Source organism: Varroa jacobsoni, unplaced genomic scaffold, assembly GCF_002532875.2.
Source record: "Varroa jacobsoni isolate VJ856 unplaced genomic scaffold, vjacob_1.0 scaffold_607, whole genome shotgun sequence".
NCBI classification, from domain to species: domain Eukaryota; kingdom Metazoa; phylum Arthropoda; class Arachnida; order Mesostigmata; family Varroidae; genus Varroa; species Varroa jacobsoni.
The window spans coordinates 60,077-72,175 of record NW_019213509.1 but is presented as its reverse complement, the minus strand read 5'-3'; the positions used below and the strand labels follow the sequence as shown (position 1 = coordinate 72,175).

Sequence of the window (12,099 nt, the reverse complement as noted above, 5' to 3'; positions counted from 1 at the left end):
TAAGCCCTAAGCCCTGATAGAGAATTCTAACCCCTATAGTAGTAGAATTCTAACTTCCTTAACCCTAACCCCTAAGCCCTGATAAGAATTCTAACCCCTATAGTAGTAGAGAATTCTAAGCCCCTATAAGCCCTGATAAGAATTCTAACCCCTATAGTAGTAGAGAATTCTAAGCCCCTATAGTAGTAGAGCCTAAGCCCTAAGCCCTGATAGAGAATTCTAACCCCTATAGTAGTAGAATTCTAACTTCCTTAACCCTAACCCCTAAGCCCTGATAAGAATTCTAACCCCTATAGTAGTAGAGAATTCTAAGCCCCTATAAGCCCTGATAAGAATTCTAACCCCTATAGAAGAATTCTAACCCCTATAGTAGTAGAGAATTCTAAGCCCCTATAGTAGTAGAGAATTCTAAGCCCTAAGATAAGAATTCGGTTAGATAGTATAACTTCCTGATAGTCTGACCCCCCCCCCCCCCCCTGATAGTCAGTCAGGTTAGTCAGTAGAGAATTCCCTGATAGTCCCCCCTGATAGTCAGTCAGGTTAGTCAGTAGAGAATTCCCTGATAGTCAGTCAGTAAAGAAAATTCTAACGCTTAAAACTCGCGTTTATTCATGCCACCATCTTCAAGTACTAGCAGACAGCCGTCCACCACACAAGCGAAAATTCTTGTCGCTATCAGTTGTCTGGCACATGCGCGGCGATTACAAATGAGCTAGCTCGCGCCTTCCTGGGATGGGAACTCGGAGCCGCTGTAGGGCCCTAATCACGGTCGTCAAATTCGTGCCAAGTTCTCGGAGCCTCCTCCTGGACCACCCCACGAAAAACTCATCAGGACCCGAAGCCTGCCCAAATTAGACGGCGTCGACGCTTTCGATCTTCCTCGAGGTCTTACTAGCAGTACGAAATCGCCACAATCCAGCTGTTCTCCTTGGCTGGGTGACACGGCAGCGTCTGATCGGGCGCAGCTTGACGGTCGAGGCAAGCCACTCTTGGACCTGCGCCTCTGCATCGGAGCCTCCTCCTCTGAGCCACGCTCAACTGCAACCTGTTGTTTCCTTGCACAGTCTTTGTCTAGACCATGGTGCGGCTTCGAGTACTGCTGTAGTGTCAGACCAGCGTTTATATATCCAACCGACTAGCTATCTGAGAGAGAATTGAATCGAGAAGCTTCGCTATATAGTATATTTGTTTAGCCTCCACAACGCTGGTGGAATTTGTAATTTTTCTTTTGATGAAAACGATGTCGAGCTTCCCCCTTGAGCTCCGTGTAGAGTTTACCAATACAGTGAATAAAATAATTATAAAATACGTGTTGCACATATTTAGCATCTACATAGTAATCGAGCAAGCTCATCGAACGCCCGTACTGCGTTTTCTACAAACCAGAAATAATCCTAGACTAGTCACATTTGGGGGTACGGAGTGATATGATAGGTGCCACCTATTAAAGTCAAAATTGAAATTTTTATTCCATTATCATATGTTGCAGGTAAGAGTCTATCCGTAAAAAATAGTAAACGATTAAATCGGTAGCTTAAAGCCGGAGGTTTGTTGCGCACGTAGGATGGATCTGAAGAAACGCTTTAAACTTTTGCTCGAACGCTATACATTATTTATTACACAGCGACACGGTTGTTTTTCTTTCTGTTTGTATTCATATATTCGATAGGTAAAAAAGAATGATTTCAAATAAAACATTTTATAGAAAAATTTCATATGTTCCGCGTTTCATTTCTATAGGGACAAGGTCGTCTATACTTAGTATGATATCTTAACGTCACCTCATTGTTAAATCATAATCGTTGTATTTGAGTGGTTGTCCTTCATGTTTAGCACTTTCCACATAAATAGTGCTCGGTTTGCCGAAGCAAACAACCTCCAAGAAACGTATGGTGATTTTTCGTTATTATGGTAAGGTGAAAGCACGTGACTACATATAACGTTCTATAAAATAAGGTAAAAACAGTATTTGTGGGTATATTGTGGAGTATAATTGCATAGATACGTTGTATCATGGTGTTTCTTGGATCCTGCTTATGTCAATGCACTATATTTACGCTGATTAATACTGATGACTTGCTTTGGTACCATGCACTCCCTATGTTCAGTTTATACATCGAATATAAAAACAGTTCAATAATCTAAAATAGTCAATTTAATCGGACTAGACATGTGGCAAGCGATACAGGGCAAAACCTGCCGCCTCTGTAACTTATTTTGTTTGAGTGAAAAAAAAACAAACAACTTGCCTCTTTGTAGACAATTACATCTGTGATCCTCTAACAAAAACCACTGAATAAAAATCGAACCACGTAATCGGTGTTCTATAATGTTTTGTGATCCTGTCGTAAGGTTCCAGTGATTGAAATCAAAAACAAGCTTCGAATGCGGCTTTACGAACACGCGTATGCATCGAAGCCTAAAACAGCTTTGATCCCGTACAACTACTACATGTGTAAAAAGGCGACCTTTTATCAACTCACTTGATTGGCTATTTATAGAGGAGGCTTTTTTGACGTTTAATGACTGTTAAGCCTGAAGCGCGTCATAATGGTTGGCCTCGAAAATTCGAAAAAAGCGATACGGTTAAAACGGATGATAACCGTCGGGCGGCTCAGTGCGCACGGGTGATTTAATAAACATCGGAGCTTGATTTGTACTCGACAGATTGTCCGAGTCTTTGACAGCTTCAGAAACCGTCTGGTCGCCACTGAGGAGCTCAGGGGCATTTGAATTCTGTCTCAGAAGAAATATATACAACGGCCACGGATCTCTTTGAGCCTGCTGTTCCTCGATCACCGATTCGTCGCACGTAGATTGATACCATTGTCTATGATCAGATGTAGCTCGAGCCGACGCGCTCATGGACGCTGGTGACGACAAGGCAGGTGCCATTACTTCTGCCGTTTGAATTACACTCAATTGCCACGGGGGACGCGCAGTTCGGACTGGCTGGCGCCATCGATTCAGGCTAAACATCTCTTGAGTCATTTAGTAGGGTGAGAATTGACTAGCTGCAATGGTTTTTGAGACAGCAGATGCAACGGAGGCCTTTGCTGCACACGATGGACCCGCTGCCCTAAAACTCTTTGCCCTAAGGAGATTCTTTTTTCCGGAAAACCTCCACGTAGTGTCATTTAGATCGCTTGCGTTTGATATCGTCATACACTGGCTCATACGAGTCTTGGGTCCGTCGAGTCCCACGACCGATTTGCACTTTGGGCACGAGGCTGGCAGACTGGCGATGAACTTTTTCGTCCAAGTCGATACGTGTTGCGATGACAGTAGTTCGGCAAATTATACAGATCACTAAACCGGTTTTAACGGCGCGGTTTTTTGTCGTATCGACGGAGAACAGATCAACTGTTTCTGAATGCGGAAGGCGCCAGATAACAGTCACTGCACAAGACGTGGTTACAGCTGCAGTAGACTAACGCCTATACGATATAGTGGCAAACGTTACACGCCAGCCTTTCGGGTAGAATTTGACGAGAGTTGACTTGATCATTCTCACTGAAACCCATGTTTAATGCAGGATCGGAACAGCCACGAACTTTCATCGTATCGCTAGAAAGGAATAAAGCTAGTCGTCAGAAGACTCTATTATTGTGGTAACTAATTGCTCCTATACACTTCTAAGACCAATTAGCTATAATAATAATTATAAATATGCCATACCTATAACAAGCCCCAATTACGAACAAAGGCGCTACCGTACGCGACGTTTCGATGAACACTAACTATTTCCAACTAGACGCTCTATTTTCTTACAAAGTCAAGCCTATTGCGTTACGTATATTCATTGACACCTAATCCATCTTTAAGATTTTACTATCCACGAGTTATCAGTTAAGTCTGTGAAGAGAAACATATGAAAACGAATAGTACATGTCTGCTGTCCGTTAGCAGACTCCGCTTTGAAAACGTTCTACACAAGTGTGATTTGATATAGCAGACGTCCTCTTTCACTTCAGCCGTTGCAGGCAGCAGCTCCTGCAGTAGACCTGACCTGTTAACCTAACTTGAACGTCACAGGCTCACACACAACTTGGACACTACTAGAATCACATATGGCATCGCTCAGTTAATTGAAGCGTGGAGGCAAATCGGTTAAGTTTACCCAACGGAAAGCTGTGCTTTTATATAATCGACTCCAGTGACGGCTAATCGACTCACAGAACGAAATATATATATATATATATATATGTATATATCCAATTTATTATGTAAAATTGTTGTATTTATATGTTTTTCAAATGTTTGAATGCTATGTGATACGCATAATTTCGAAAAATTATTATGAGATACGGAAAACAAAAGACGAAAATGATAGCTAATGTATGAAAAATGGCAAATGAACCAAATTGAGACATTTTTAAATTAGATACATGTTAACCTGCTTCAGTTGCAGGGTTTAACGTCGAAGTTTAATATGAGGTAATCTGCACTGCGCCTGCAAAGAAGGACAGGAAGTGGGGGGATCTGAAGCCGAGCGTAATTCGTACTACTAACAGGACAACAGTTGGAGTAGCCGGGTATTAGTGGAAGCAGCTCATCGTTTACCTGTCACGATGTATTGCAAGAAGATCTTCGGCCACAAAACTTCTAACCGTTAGTGTCTCTAAATAGACGAATACAACTTTTCGCGCGGCGGCAACCATTTTCGTCAAGGTGTCAACGAGATCCTGGAGATGCACAACTTTTACTGCTAGAGTGAGTCGTCCTACTCTTCCAAGGATTTCCCAAGCACAAAAATTAGACCTAAATTAATGCATAGCGACTGATTTCGCCCACAACACACCCACTCTGTTTTACTACTCCTTGCACATGCTAAGCTGCTAGTAAAGAAAAAAAAGTAAGGAACATTAGCTTGGAGGAACACGTATAGAGCCAATTGAAACTTTGCTACCATCTGTTTACTTCTAATTGCTTTGTACTTTGATATAATTCCACCACTGTGAGAGAAGTAGCACATAAAGCTGTTTACTGGACGTCCGCGCGCTGTCGACTTCTATGAAAGAGCACACTAATTCCATGACAAATGTGATTAAATAAAAAAAGGTTTACTGTCATTGAAATAATTCCGGGAAGCTTCGTTACAGAGTGTGCTAATAACAGCTGTTTGCTGTTTGGTGCTCAGACCGACGCCACGTCGAGGTCGTGGCGAGTCCATAAAGGGCGCGGGCTGATTACCAATGTCGGCCGTGTCACAGGCAGTTCTCCTCAATCCCTTTTAACGACGTTACCTTTTTGAAGCTGAGTCGATATTCATGTAGTTCTCGTTTATCGATTAGAATATAACTTCACACGAATGATTGACTGCGCGTACACAAATCGGAGCAAACGGCTCTTGATGGTTCGCTTAAAAAGCTCTTCACAGCTAGAGAGCCTGTATTTTTTATGAATTGAAGTTAACTGAAGCTGCCGCCATTGGTTAAACTAGATTGTTTTATGAGACTATTATAGTATGTATTCGAAGTAATGAAGCCAACGTAGACACACATACATATGGGTATTTTGAATATCTATAATATCATATAGCGCAATGGAGTGTACGTGTCGTCTTAAAATTCTAAACAATCACATCGCGTTTCATAACATAGGCGTGCTTCGCCATTTTTCTTTATCGTTTTCCGACGCTAATCGGGAGAATCGAGCGTCTGAACAAAAGGGTGACCGTGATTTGTAGATCCCTTGTGTCGATGTAATATCGTCAAGGCTCGGAGCCTCGCTAAAGCGTGTACGAGACATCGAAACCGCTTGAGCGGCAGGATCATTGTTCGTTGGGGGTGAGGAAGTGCTCAGGAAATCCTTATTTTGACCCAGTAGGTATTGCCACTGAAACGAGGGGCTATAGACGAGATGAAATTGGACCACATGGTGTCTTTCATAACGTTGTTGCGCTACATTGTGTGAATGAAGTGTCCAAGTCGCTTGGAGTATTCGACAGTGCATATTGAACTTTTATTTAGGATAAAGCATTCGACAATGGGGGAAAATTCGCAGAATGTGTGGATTCCAGCTCAACAGACGCTGGAGCTAAAGCGGTGCGTCTTCGGCTACGGATATTTTCGTTTACTATCATTGGTCCCTCGTCGTGGTACGGTATCGATATAAACGCCCTATGTCAGAGGGAAGGAGCCTGATTAAACGATGACCTGAAGTCGGAAGATGCAGGTCTTAGATGATGATATTCCTGCTTTTGTCGATTTTTGAATGACTTCCTTTTCGCATCTGAACAACTTTGAGAGCGGCGACGCGGAAGGGGGTTCTTGCAGAGCGCCATATTGATGATGATGAAAAGCTGTAAAACTTACTTGAGACGCCAGCGTTGAATTGACAGGTGCTGCTAATCAAATCAGTGTATTTGAGCAACTAAGGTCCTCTGCTGGTCCGCTTCGGTAGCTTTTTGCTTTGGCCAAACGTATTCCGTGTCAACTTTTCGTTAACCAACCGCTTTTTTGGACGTCTTGCATTAGATCGGGATTTTTATACGCAAGGACATCAAGCTTATGTTGGTGTTCTTCCGCGAGATCAGATTTTATAAACGGTGCACCACTTTTGCCTGGAATCATACACTGGGCAATGTGAGTCTTGAATTCGCTTCATACGATGTTGAGTTTACAATAGGAACAGGCGCGTGCTACCCGGACAATTGATTTTTCATCTAAATCGATCTGCGTTGCGGTCCAGCGGCCTCGCACAGAAGACCGTTACGGTGTTGTCCTTGTTTCTGTCCAAAAATGGGTCCAGGGGACACTAAACAGCAGTCGCAGCAAAGGACGTTATTACAGCTGCAGTAGGCAGCTTTCGCAACCATGTAGCCACAAGCGCTTCACGAAACCCGGTCAGGCGCATGGCTTGGATCGGCCTGAAAAATACGAACATTTTCGAAGTTAATATTTAAGACAGGATTTGAAGAACCACGCGCTTCTATGCTCACTACGCTGGCAATAACAGGGCAAGCCGGTAGTCCAGTGACGGAGACACATTTAGCAAGATATTTCCTAAGACGGACTTGCACGAGGCGATGATACACGTGAGGTATATATTGCAACTGTTATTTGAAGTGTTTTCGACTACTGCATATCTAATGGCCGATTTTTATTTGTGGAGAGGGCAACCATCATCTTTCTACTGAGGGGCTAGTTGTACCTGAGAGCAGGTACCAACGCTTCGACGAGCTGGCCGATCAGTAAGCGCTGCTTGAATCGTATTTGCTCAACTCTGAAGAGCAGATTAACTACGACTGATATAACCTGATGTTAACAACGTTACTTGGCTTAAGTCATGTAATTCGTTCGAGATGGGGCGCCACATACTGAACACAGTCTGTTCTTTACTACAGATGGGCGACTACTCTACTAGGCGACTACTAGGCGATCCAAATCGTATAGCTTTGGTTTTTCTCTTATTTCCTAATGAGGTGAAACGTAATTGGAGTTCAAGTATCATTGAAACACTTTCACTAGCAAATAGATACGAAGGGATTCGTCCACAAAATTTAAAAGATTGTTAAAACCATCATAGTGTCTGCTTTATAGCTATTCGCTAACTAGCAATTCGACAAAAATTTAACAACGCTATTTAGTAAACCTAGTGATAATAATATACTTGGACAAGATCATTTAAGCCCGTGCACCCTACCTAAATAAGTTGAGCAGAACTATGGGGCCGGAGGGGGCGTGATTTGTATGGCTAATGTGCGCCTCTTTCACAGGGGTATCACATAAAAATTAATAAACAAGCATGCCGCGACGTCGATTCAGATATCAGCGTTGGTTAAGAAATATCACCAGAAATTAATAACAAAAAACAAGGAACCAAAAAAATAAATAATTATTAATGACGCTTATAATTGTTACCATGCCATTCCATACGTGTACTGGAATAACCCCAAATATGTCCAGCAAAAGCCACGCCGATTAGACTCCTAATGGGAGCAAACCGATGCCTAAAACGAGCTAATTCGGACGATTTACACAACGATAACAATTGAGAACGCCATAGTAGAAAAAAATCGAGTAAAAAATATTGGGCTAACATTTTGAAACGACAGACAATCATCGCCGAAGCGCTGGTGGTCGCTTTTTCCAACTGATCGGTAAGTGAATCTCGCGAGGCTTTCAAGAATCACTTGATGACAGTGGGCTTACTGCCTTTGAACTTCCAACAGGAAAGGCACATCGTTCGTTTTTTAGTCGACGAGTTCGCTTGAACGATGCTCAGCTTTTGGTTCAACTGTACCCCAGCTACATGTTGTCGTTGACCACCAAAAGATAAAGAGAGCAAAAGAACCGCGCCATGTCTTGAACTAAAGTTCAAGAAAGCAGTGTTTTACCCGAATGAGTCATTCATCACAGAGCTTGTATGTTAGAGCCCTTCATCAGATTCTCTCTCTGCCTCTTAAAGCATTTCTTACAAACACTGTTTATCGTGAATATGGTGCGATTGCTGCTTTCTTGCCGTTCTGCAGCTATGAAGTTTAAGGAATTCCCTAAGTATCGGCCCTATCGATGTGAAAATCATCGCGAATTGAACCCGTGATCTGAATACGTGCGTCATTTGTTCCGAAGTAGATGTTCCATTACCGTTGTGACCGTATGTTCCGCTCGGACTCGGTATTGCCGGTGAGCGGCAATCGACAAGAACTTTTACACATATTCTGCAAACTGTTTTCTGTATCATGAGAATGCAAACGACATGAAAAACAAGACGGTCGAAAGTTTCACTGTTGTCCTGCTATGTCTGTATTCAAGGTGTGACACCTATGTAGACCTCGAGCACTTTTACGTTTATTCGACTCAGTGTCTGTAATATATTATGGGTAAAACCACGACTGCTAGCGACGACTCTGATAACAGAACGCTACAATCCATAGACGCAGCTAATATCAACACGCTTTCGGCTAGGGTAAAAGTGCAATCGACGGCCAGGTACTGCCAAATTCCACAGCTTTATGCGGCAGCAAAGAACAAAATGGCGAAAAATTTGATAACGACAACAGATGCGACGTCGTGGCTTAGTTTTCTGGTAAGAAGGCCAAGGTCCGCTGCTTCAAATTCCGTCAGCGACGCATCAGTACTACACAACCTACGTGAATAGTAGAAGCTTTTTTAATTGTAATATATAGTTCGCTCTATATATATATATATATATATATATATATATATATATATATAAATAGCGGCGCTCCTCAAGGTACTTATGCAACTTTACTCAGCTCTTTTTTGCTTATTGTATTAAGTCTAAATTTCTGGTAAAAGAAGCGTACCGAGATTTTACGTCACGTTCTATGGCAGACCCAATCCTTGTCGCAGCTCTCATTTGGTCCGAGATTCGAACGTAGTAAAATCTATACAATCAAAATGCGCACCAAAAATTGGGAGAACGATTTACCGTCATGCCATCGGCACACATGTCCTATTAAAGACTACTTATTCAAACTATGGACTTTCGAAATACCACTGGCTAACTACGATGAGGGAGTAATAAAACTAGTATGATATTTACTGCAATTGATATTTGCAAACAATCCTTTTTACACAAGATGCCGTACAGCTCGACAGATGTTATAGTACTTAAACCCCAACAGAAGTACCACATTATTTATTATTGGCATAGTAGATAGACTAACTACGTAGCCTTACCATTAAATAAACTTCTAATTAAAAATCTACTCGTTAGTAGCAAAATCTATGAATTAAATTGTTTATAGATTTTGCTCAATCATGGCAGGACAAACATTTTTCAACATTTTTTACTGACTTTTGACACCTAACCAATTCATTACATGTATTGTGTAATATGTTTAATTAATTTCTAAAGAGTTATCCAAAGGTGCTACTACTATATGAGTTGTAGATACCTTTGTAATCATGATTTTAAATTAAATATAATATGATAGTACATGCATCAAAATCTTATTTAATAAATGGCCAATAAATATAAATACAAAGCGCAACTTCACAGACAACATCAATAAGAGTTTAACGATTTTTTTCTCTACAGCGAACCATTCAGCGTTCGTTCCCTTAATCGTCGAAAGGCTTCGAATCAAGCAAAATGAAAGAAGACTTAAGAACTATGAGACAAGAAATACGCAACAAATTCTAGAGATAATCTACAATACTGAGAAACTATAAAAAAAAAAAAAAGAAAGAGGTGAACCAATGATCGGAGCCGAGTATCTCAAAACAAGGGTATACGAAAATAAAGAATATTCAGATTTTCGGATAACGAGCCTTCAAATGATATGAAAAACGATCATTGGAGCAACCTTCAAGAGGGCCAACGTCAACGGGTCGTGGTGGCCCGTTGTATTAGAAAAATGAAAACTCCAACAGAGCCGTCCGACAGCCAGCTTTTACTTGCAGTAAGGAGTACAACGTTAGAAATTGGAAGTCTCGAAATTGAATAATATAGGGGTATTCACCTGTATGAATTTCTGACCAACTCAGCCAGCAAAGAGGATAATTTTAAAACATAAACACACTCCAAATTCTTTGAAGCAAGAGAACAAGGAGTCTGCAGACAAATGTATACTTTATTTTATAATGTGCGGAAAGCGATAAAAAAAATGCCGAATTTAGTAGATTAATTATGTGCAAAGAAAGACCATGTATCAACATATACGCATAGAGTGTTGAAGATTATACTTTATTGATCTGTTGCTCAGCGAAAGACGGGGCAAAAAGCGTAGCATTCTTCATCAAAGAGGTTATTAAAAAAAACACGTGTAAACTATAGGTACATAGAAGGTATAAAAATGCAACACTAAGTATTAAAACAATATATGGATTACATATTGATATTCTGAAGAAGTATCAAGTAATAATTTTTTAGAACCTCGTATATTGCTAAAACGAATGCAGTGACACGATAGTTATTGGTGACACTAATATAAATTTTGTCAGAAATTTATCTGGAAAACATGGTAACAAATGGTTAATGGCAAAATCATAATGAAATAATTAAAACAAGCAGTGGCACCTCAATCGATCATATTTTCACAACTTTAATATATTAAATGGTTTAGAATTTATAACTCTACTTCGATCTGACTGCGTCGCATTAATCGTCACGACTAAAAAAAAAAACAGTAAATCATAAGAGTTGCATTTAATTATGACAGAATAACTGACGAAATAATCAAAGATACAACTAAATTAGAATTCTCTAGTAACAAGGATGTACATTTACCACCAAAAGTTATGATCCGTCGGAGAAGTCCTAAACTTATTGAGGAGTACTTACAAATCGAAAAAGCTAAGTAAACTAAGAATATTCTATATAACTAAAGGTCTAATTAAAACATTTTAACGCATTAAAAAAATACATATTTTTTAACTAATGTAGATATACGTTAAGAAACGAACTCTGCCTGAAAACAATTAATTTTTTTTTTATTAATTGATTAACAATTAATTAAGAAAGCCAAATTAGTATAGAGTACAAAAATAAAGTATTGTCTATAGAGTATGGTAACGGCTCAAAAAACATTTAAAGTTCAAAGAAAAATACACATCTAAATTTGAACCTGATGCAAAGTTTGAAATATACGCATCAACGAGAATAACTCAATTACATTAATATATTTTTTGAAATTCTATAAAATAATGTCACAGAGGGCTCTAGAATAGATTACTCACTGACTACCTCAGTCTCACTGATCAGCTAATCTTTTCGACACTCATAACACAGGCGGTGCAATCAAAAAAAAAAAGTGCCTTTATCGTCAGTTGCAATAAAATATCCTATCTAATTATAAACACCTAATCGTCTCTGTCCACACATAAAACGCTTGACTGAAACCTGTTCAGCCTTTCCAACGAATTTCAAAAGTGCTATAACACCGATACACAAAAAGGTGAAGTTCCGCACAATAACTTGAAACCCATAATAATATTCTAAAATGCAGCAGTAACTACTATTCTAACGTAACTACTGAGTGTTCAGCGAATTGAGTTGATTGAAAAAACAATATTCCCAACATGAAAAACACGAAAGAAAATGATCGAGGTACGAGAATTCCTAGTAAGAGTTACTAAAAAATATCAGCATGCAGTAGTACATTCTCTTGATTGAAAAACAAAACTT

General features: G+C 40.1%; 2 long non-coding RNA genes across 2 annotated transcripts; one reads left to right on the top strand and one right to left on the bottom strand.

Moving 5' to 3' along the window:
- The first annotated feature begins 6 nt into the window (after nucleotides 1-6).
- LOC147753266 (uncharacterized) lies at nucleotides 7-1,715 on the top strand. Its single transcript, XR_015311720.1, has 2 exons — nucleotides 7-1,081; nucleotides 1,490-1,715. It is a non-coding gene; the product is annotated as an uncharacterized LOC147753266 (long non-coding RNA).
- Nucleotides 584-4,412, bottom strand: LOC111261880 (uncharacterized). Its single transcript, XR_002681266.2, has 2 exons — nucleotides 3,679-4,412; nucleotides 584-3,567 (listed from the first exon to the last, which is right to left on the bottom strand). It is a non-coding gene; the product is annotated as an uncharacterized LOC111261880 (long non-coding RNA).
- Nucleotides 4,413-12,099: the final 7,687 nt, after the last annotated feature.